We start from the raw sequence: 9575 nt of genomic DNA, 5'->3' as shown, positions 1-9575 counted from the left end.
TGCAAAGTCTGACTCCTGCCACGCTTTCTTTAGCTGTGAAGATTTCTACTTTGTCTTTTTCTGCATGTACTTGCAAATGCATGCTTCAAGATGTTCAGCAGACAATTTTCCACTGCACACTGAAACCTCATGGTATTTTCTTCCTCTCTAAGCAAATTTCTGTGTAAATATTCATTAGATAGACACTCTGATGTCCCTGAAGCTCCCTGGGGAATATGGAGCTCTGTCAGGATAGAGGGCAGCAGATCACACGTGTTTCATTAAGATGGCATAGGGTAAGTGTGAATGGAACTCGACTGTCAGAGAACTGGATAAAATTCAAAGAAAAAAAGTTAAAAGCGCTGTTCTGCTTGTGAAGAAGGAGTGCTCTGAAATGCTGATCTCAGAATATGAAACAGATTTGAAAGTGAGCAGTGTGTGCTGTGGCAGTGCTGTTGGTGCTGTCACCAAACAGTAAATTTAAGGGCACTTTCCCCGAGGGCTGATTACATTTGATGTGTGCCACCGCCACCCCACTGCAGGGCAGATGTAGAAATCTTCTGTTGCAGCTGTCTGAGACAGCCTCAGGTGGTGACATCTCTTAATTGCTTTGCAAACCTCAACCTTAACAACATCTGTTACTGATCGGTTATTTCCTATTTGTAAACTATAAAGGCAAAACAATTCTGTTTAGTCTGTATCAACACACCTCAGCATCCTACAGGGAGGGAACTGGTTCATTGCCAGTCTGTCGACTTGTTACCAAATAGAATGATTCTTAGTGTTTTATTAGTTTCATAGCAGTAAGCTTTGAGGAAGATCCACTGGTGATTTGGAAGTAGAAGAAGATCTGATCTGGCAAATCTTGCTGGCATTGAGCAGTCATGAAAATTAGTGCTGACAATTTCCCAGATTAGTTAATGAGATTGTGTGTTATGTTACGCAGCTTCTGAATATGAAAAAACAACCCAAACAAACACTAAACCACTAATAGTAATAGTGAAATATGATGATTTTGGTTTATCCTTGAAAATATGTTTGTGAAAGAAAGCAGAGAATAAAAAGACAGCCTTTTTCTTGTTGCTTTGCTTCTCCTGTGCTTGTGTGAATATTACAGACAAATTGCCTGGTTGATAGCTTTGCCACTTACAGAACAAAGAAAAATTGCATTTCATTTTTTCCCAATAATTTCCATTTCCAGCAAGCAAACTTAAAGAACAAAATGGACTAGGCTTGCCAAGTCTCTCTCTCCTAATATTCTGTTTCTACTGGTGCTTCAAGTCAGGGCAAACATGGAAGGACCCTGGTCATAGTTCACCTTAATTGCTCCCAGCAGTTTAGTGTGCAGAAATTTTCTGAGCTGAAATTTCCATCTGGACCTTCATATTTAATAGTTGTCAGTAGGCCCACTCTTCATTAATTTGTCCAGTCCCCTTCTCAAAATTGGTAATCTTTAATTTCTTATCTTTTCTAGCAAGGTCTACAACTAAGCAACATACTATTTAAAAAAAAGCTTGGTCAGGTTTGTTTTCAGTTTGCCACCTGTTCATGACATTAGGTGTCTCCTACATCTGGTTTTATAAACAATAATGAATAACCACTCCCTATTGACTCTGTATAACATCCTCGACTATAAAGATGTCGGCCATATCATCCTCCTTCGTGTTTTATTCAAGCCAAAAATACTTTATCATACTGAAGCCCTGCCTTGCAGCATGTCCCAATGCTTATCACCTCCCGGTGCACAGCACCCAGCATCACTCCCCTGAGCACTAATCATTCAGAACCCATTGCTCTATGTCTATGACGGAGGTTATTTTTTCCCCCACATGTGTTTCTGCATACTTACTGACATCGTCAATTTATTGCCTGTTTCGTATAGTGAGAGCGTCGAAAATATACAACTGCAGCTCTTCCCAGTTGGCTTTTAGATTTGACTTTTAACAAGAATGCAGCAAACACTGATACCTCACTGCTCATCTCCCTTTCTGTGAGTACTTATAAATACTTTAAATTGCCAGAAGCTTCCTCAAGTTTATCAACATCCAGTCCTCAGGATCACACCAGTCCCTTTGTAAAAACTGGCATCAAATTCCTTTTGCACTGAGAACAATTTAATTAAATATATCACATTCAGACCTGAACTACAATAGACTTTGCCTACAAAATGTGTAGGTTTAGATTTTAAATACTCCAGTAATCATTGACAGATTTTAAGATTTCTGTTTCTGATCCATCTGTAAGACAATAATAAGTGTTTGCCTGTCAGCCAATGTTTCCAACTACTCCAAGATATAATATGAGATAAACAGGTAGACAGAAATAAAAATCACAGATAGTGTAAATCACAGACATTGCAAATCGAGACCAGATGCTTTCTGAAAAGGGAAAAAAACTTACAAAGTTGGAAAAGAGCAAATTGAGGAAAATTTTGCCTGTTTTAGTCAGACAAAATATCCACAATGACTGACTTGCCTTTGTGAATCTAAATATTCATCAGTCTTACTTTTTCTCTCTACACCTTGTTTTGCAAGCAACTTCTATCTGTTTACTGTAACAAGTGTTCCATTTTAGGAAGAGGTGGCAGATAAATAGCTTTTAAACCATTCCAAATGCCTAATAGTAGGTTCCCATAAGCCTTGGAGGCCCTTAAAAATATTTTACCCTTTTCTCCAGCTTAATTTATACCAAAGCCCTCTCCTCCATGTGCTTGTAGTAAAAATTCCTCATTTATTCTATTCTTTCATTATTAGGCCATTTAGAAAGAAATCGAAACACAGTGCCTAGAGGTGGGGCTCTCTCTCTTACACCACTTTGAATAAGGAGTTTCCTTAATTTCTCTCAGTTTGTACTGCTCAAAGAGCGGATTTTGGCCAACTCTCTGGTTCTTTTCTAATGTTTTCATGCTAAAATGGTGAAAGGAACATTCTGGAAATGTTTTTAAGTAGAATATATATTATAGTAGCTGATGTAGGTGGCTGTACGCCAGCATGCAGCCTGCATTGAGTTGGCTGGAGTATCGGGATGCACACACATCCCCTGCATGGGACTGAAGTAAAGCACCGCGCCCCATGTGCTCGATCCCTCCATACTCGTCTTTCTGTGCTCTGCAATATGGATCCAAAGACAAAAAAATCCTCCTTCAATAGGCCTGCCTTTACTAGAATGGCTTGGGGCCATTTCCTTTTTTCTGTGCCCTTTTTGTATCATACCGTAGCACTAACAAGCAACATGTTTACAATGGGATCAAAGGGTTACGCGCAGTCCAGACGTTATCTGTCTGCAAGTGCATGTCATTTTACTATGACTTGTTAGCAACAGAGTTCGTGTCCTCATCTTGATGAGTTGGTTTGTGCATCAAAAAATGTTTGATAAGCCAGTGATGTGCAGGATTAAGGGCTGGCTCTTGAAGTATGCGGCTGTTAAGCCAAGGTTCTGCCATCCTGGCACGGCAGCCAGCACTCGCTCTTAAATTAGCACGGCGTGGTTGAATTTCATAGCGTGTTACTATTCTGCCACTTCTGAGATACACCAGTTCTGCTCGGTAGATCAAAACACTCGAAGGTCCTACTTACACTAGAGGGCACTCTCAAGACCATAAATTGTTTTTGCCATTGCAAAGATGTTACTGTTCTGACAGCAGTGTGCAGGGTTTACAAAAGGGCTGCTTTCTACAAGGGCTTTTTTTTGTGGTTGTTCCTGGCCTTCATTTCTGCTGCACACAGTTTCCTCTTATTTTGCTTCTTTCCAGATTATTTTAATCTGTCAAGAAAAAAGGAAATTGAGCTCTGATAGTGGTAACTGCCATTCCTGACCTAACATGGTACCATGGTTGTTCTGATTTCTTCCTCCGCAGGTAACAGTGTTTTTCATTTAATACTAGGTGGTTGTCCCAAGAATTCTTTAAATCTGTGTCCAAATGCTGCTATTCCGTTATTCTATATGGAATTGCCTGGGCGAGGCTACAGGTACCTCCGCCCTTTCACTAGCCTCACACAGTACAAAACATCCTCTCCCCCTTCTGTGGCATGGGAAGGGCTAGGCAAAACCTTCCTCCCTCCACGTTGCAGCTGCATCCAGCCCCACTCTTGTTATTTTTGTTGTGGAAATGAATCCTTACTTCGAGACAGCTTTGTTTGGTTGTGCCTTTATCCACTCCGACCGTGTAACCCAGCGTACATCGGTTCAGCTCGAAGGGACTGTGTCAGCACATGCTGATGAAGAACCGGGCTCTCAGCCCTCACCGTGTCTAACCAACAGTTCCCCACAGCAGCCCACAACGTGTGTTTATTTTAAATATGTATGGCTGTATTGTCAGTCCTGGATAGAGAAGACCTCTGTCCAGAAAACAGAAGCTGCGGAGTCCAGGCGAGTCCCTGAACATTGCCAGGATAACGTCACGGCTACAGGGACCATCACTAGGGCTCATGCGTTGTTTTCTTAGCACAGCTGAAATCTGTTGACACTGGGAAGTCTTGAAGGCAGTTATTCTATCTCTTTGCTCTCTGCTGAGCAGTTCCCATGTGTGATATAAGCTATAAAAGTGATGTTCAGTCCTAGGCCTGCCATCCAGGGAGCCAGTTAACAGAATGAGACTTTTTTGTGCTGCTGGCATGTTTCCCCTGGATGGAAGTCATCAATACATTTTGCATAGAGCTCAGACTTCCATCAGTACTGGCTTTGGTATTTTAATTATGTAGTCTGGTGCAAATCAATCTCTAATAGACAAAATGTCTTATCCCATTTGTAATGCCTTAACTAGCTAACATCTTTTGTTTCTTCCACTTGACCTCTTTTTCATGTATATTAAAATGCATTATAACTTAGTCTATGTATTTGTTCAATACATTCCTGCCATGTATATGCATTAATCTTTTTTCTTTTCTTTCTTTTTTTCTTTTTTTTTCTTTGTTTTTCTTTTTATTTATTTTTTTTTCCTGCATGGAACTTTCAGAGAAGATACTGATGTGACACAATCGTATCTTCTTGTCGTCTGTTGTATCTTTCCTGTCTCCAAGATTTGGAAGATCTCCAGATTGATGGAGAAGTTGTTCAGTGTTGCCTCTGTTTCTAATACTGATTCTTTATCACTACTTAAACTCAGGGAAGTATAATCTATATATATACAAATACATCACCACTGAAACTGGTGCAAATATGAAACTGTAATATTGGCATTGAATAATTGACTGAATAATGGAGCAGAGAGGCCTGACATACCTTCTAGCTCTTCAAAATTCACAGCCCTCCAGTGTTCATCCCAGACACCGGTCACTCTTCTGGCTGAGTTCAGCACTCAGCACATGAGCTTGCTGCTGTTTTATTCCAACTTCAATTCTTCTGTCAAAGTCGGAGATTCTTCTTTGTCCAGCCCTCTATTTATTTCAGTGCCCAATATAGGCAAGTAGAGATCACTGAAGGTATATTCTTATTTTGTCTGCAAAATGTATATACTTAAAATCCACTTAGTGGACCAAATACTCAGGAAATGGGTTTGATTTCTTAGTTACCTTCTCCAGTAATCTTCTTTAGAAGCTATAGATAGAAGCTTAATGCTGTTTCAGAAAGGCAAGGCAAACCTTTTGTGCACTCAGTAAATGTCTTCAGACTATATTTTATCTCACATAGACATGGTTACAGCCCCGTTAGTACAGATATAAACTGCGTTCCAGAATTCTGAAAGAATGGGTCTTTGCAGATGCAAGGCAGGAAGAAGTGCTTCTAATAATCTTCCAAGCTGAGAGTGGTATTGTACTATTTGAGAACTGAAAATGTAATAATTTTAAAAGAGGCAGTGAAAAAATTATGCTGATAGACAGAGGGTTAATATTCTAGACTCAGTGGTCTGCAAGACTTCAGCAATTTTTTCCAAGGAATGGCTCACTAAAAACATGGAGGTAAATGCAAAATGGGATAAAATTCAAAATGGACTTAAAAATAGATGACCTCTGAGTATCTTGGATAATTGCTGATTTTATGGACAAAGGAAATACAGTGGTTATACTCTGTTTAACCTTCATTAAGCATTTGATATAGAATCATACAGGGCATAATTAGTTAGGGATTAGTATAAAGTGAACAAAGAACTGTATAAGGGGAGATGGAATGGCTGACATGCAAAAGCTGTGTCTGTATTAGCAAGCAGTGCAGCCCTGCAGGGACGCATACACAAAGCAGTTGGTGCTCAGGACCCAATATCCACACTGCAGGTGGAGGGTTACTTCTGACCAGCTCTTGTGTGGCTCCACGGACTGAACTCTGATTAGGGTCTGGCCCATAGAGGCGCCACTGCTGGAGAGCAACTCTTGGGTTTCATCCAAAAGGAACCCAGCTTCCACACTGACACTACTCCAGAGTGCAAACCAAATAATGGAACAGTGATAACAGCCAGAGCAGAGAAGGATGAAGCTACCACGAGGGTAGAGCCTCAATGGCTGGAACAATTGAAACAGACAAAAGCTGCAGCAGGAAATGCAAATTTCAGAATTTGAATTGCAATGCCTATTTTTCATGCTGTAGGATGCTAACGAAGCAGTAAAGTTGGAACTGTAGTAGTGATGTTCATATGACTGTGCACTGCAACCACTGCTAGTATTATCTGTAGCAAGGCAGATTCTCGAAACAAGAATGTCACATCAACTCCTTAATTCTCCTTTTCTTCTTCACCCGTTTACTCAGGACACAAAACATGCCATTACAACAGATTCCGGTGGACACTTAGCGTGAATCAGTGGTACTACTCACCAGCATGAGTACTGGGAAACACCTTCCCTTCCTCTCCTGGCCATATTCCCCAGGTATAGCCCATTTGCTTTATTCCAGATGCAAGAGCATTGTTGGTTCATATTCACCCTGGCATCTGCTGTAGACCTCAGGTCCTTTTTAGCAGAGCTGCTCCTCAGCCAGATGCTTCCCAGTCTGTACTGAGACATGAGGAACCCCACACTTTCTCCTGAGCTTCGTGAGCTTTCTGTTGCCCAGCTTCTGTTGCTGAAGCTTGTCAAGGTCTTCTTTGCCATTTGTTGTCAGCCACTCCTGAATTCAGAACTCCTCAAAGGACAGGTTTCCATTCATGGCAGAGTGCTGCACCATTTTAAGAATCTCAGTGGAAACAACTCTAAATACAATAGGTTTCTCGCTGGGAGTTTCCTCTTCAGCAGCAAAGAACACCATGAAACCCTTTTTTAGTACAGTGACAGGTTATACACTGTATTTACCAAGTCTGTCATTTTGTCAGGCTCACCAAAGGTTGACTCCAGCACCTCTTGCATGGGATCATTTCCATCTACAGGCCAGCTGGGCTTCCACAAACCTCAGCGGCAAATGCCGTTTCCACACATTTGAGGAACTAAGCCCAGTTAGCATCAAAAGTTTTGTCTGATAAAGGGGAGGATGAAGATGGATTCTGCCACCTCTGCTGTAAGGGCACGGACAATTGACTGTATTCTGCAGTCCTTAAGAAACACATCTCCAGTGCTTCTGCCCAGGGTATTTTAAGGATTTCAGCCACAACCCAAGTGCTGAAGTGCTCCGCCACTTATCAGCACTGTAAAGGTATCTCCTGAAACCCAACCCTGTTGTCTGAGGCACTATTTACAGGCCTGTAATGCAAACTCTGGTGTATGTACTGAACTTCTAAAAGGTAACGCCTGTCAGAGGAAGGGTACGTTATCTCAAGGCAGTGAAAACATTCAAACATGAGTGTTATTTTTTTCCTGACAAAGATGTTTCCTTGCCAAAACATTTTTGTAGACACTGTTAAAATTCGTACTGTTTCCAACCACTGAAAAATGCAGCTGCTGGCCCAAGTTTTCTACATTGGAGGAAGCTATAAAGTGTATGTACTTACAGAAGATCTTTCCAGGTTTTGTTTGGTTTTTTTCTTACAGTCAGTCTCATAGGGCTGATGGGCAAATATTTAACGCAGTCTCTACTCCAGAAATATACAGATATTAATAATACACAAAGGTATTTTAAAACAACTAATTTCCTGTAAGTATATAAGAGATTAAAAGACAAAAATCTTGAAATTCTTATTTAGACTTGACTTCTTTAATGCCTCACTCTATAGCTGACATCTACACGGATATATTTTTACTTTAAATTTGAGCAATGTAAGGGTTCAACCAGCCCCATCCGAGAGTAAAAGCTGTTCGTTACCAAAGCTCCTTCGTGACGGACCTGTGATTTGGGAAGGAAAGCACCAAGCTTCCTACCGCCCCGAAGCAGGCTGTGCACCCCCCACTTCTCTCACCATGAATTAGCACTGCCACAGTCGAGCAGGCTCCTCGCCTCAGGCACCCTCTTTGTCATTGGCAATACAAATCTAATAAAGACAAAACCAGCACTAACAAACTCACTTTAATTAGTACCCAACAAGTCCTACTCCCCTGATACGAGTGCCTGTGCCACAAACAGGGACTTCTAAAGATGAGATGGCTGGAGCTGGATTTTCTTTCTCGCCTGATGTCTAGTTACAAGGCGATGTCAGCTCATGCTTTTTGCAAACACCCAGCACTTGAAACTGGCTCTCTGATGGGTATGAAATATTACTGTAAAGGAAGCTGGGCCACTTCCATGAGAAATAAGGAGTGAGCCAGAGCTTGACCCAAGTAAACTATAACTAGAAGAGGGTAAGGGCAGGTAAGCCATCTGTTAATTGCAACTCTCCAGAGGCAAGACAGTCACGTTTTTCCCAGGCTGTCTTCTTTCCTCCCTCCCAGTCTTAAGACTCAGGTCTCCAGGTGACAGACAACAGACCGACCAGTAACAAACCAGAGTGTTTTCCTGGTGGGTAATTCCAGCAAAGACAGACTCCCTTGGTTGTTTTTTGTTTTGTTTTGTTTTTTTCCTTGGCATTGCCATTGTCACATGGAGTTAGATGAAACTGCTTCAGATGCTTCGGCTACCAAAGACCATTCTAGATGAATTTATATATATAACTGATGTGAAGGAAATGAAGAAACATTAGTTAATTAGTAGAGCAGTTCTCATACAGCTCTCGGACATTGCCCTGAATTCTGTATTAACCATCCTTTACTGGACAGGTCACTCACCACTGTTCTGGGCTCCTTCTGGAACAGGTAAGAAAAAGAGTGATTTCCATAAAGGCTTCTGAAAGCCCAACAGTACTTATCTGAAGCCAACTCATGTTTTAGAAGTGGTAATTATTTATCTGAGCCAATATTCACCTTTCTTTCCTAGCACAGTGCCGTTGATGAAGAGCTGTATGGAGTTCACATCAGCTCTTCTGAGCCAGCTGCTATGGCAAGAACATTTTTACATCAATTACAAAATGGCTTTTTTTCTTCATAAAACCATTGTTGATTCCGGTGAGCTAAGTGAAATGACTAACCATGAATCCCCGGTGGTAAAGATTGATTACTGCTCAGTTTGTAAATGGGAAAGTGAGACAAAGTTTATAGAATATGTGAAGAAAAAAAAAAAAAGCCAAACACTGAGAATATGTAGATTGAAAGAAAATAGCCATTCATTCAGTAATGCTGCTAGTTATTTTTTTAAAGTGCATTAAGTATTGAACCATGTTTTTGTATGAAGTGTATTGTGTTAAAAAAGGAGAAATAGAGACCAAGCAA

The sequence above is a fragment of the Grus americana genome, chromosome 5, assembly GCF_028858705.1.
Source record: "Grus americana isolate bGruAme1 chromosome 5, bGruAme1.mat, whole genome shotgun sequence".
Classification (NCBI taxonomy): Eukaryota; Metazoa; Chordata; class Aves; order Gruiformes; family Gruidae; genus Grus; species Grus americana.
This window is presented reverse-complemented; position numbering follows the sequence as displayed.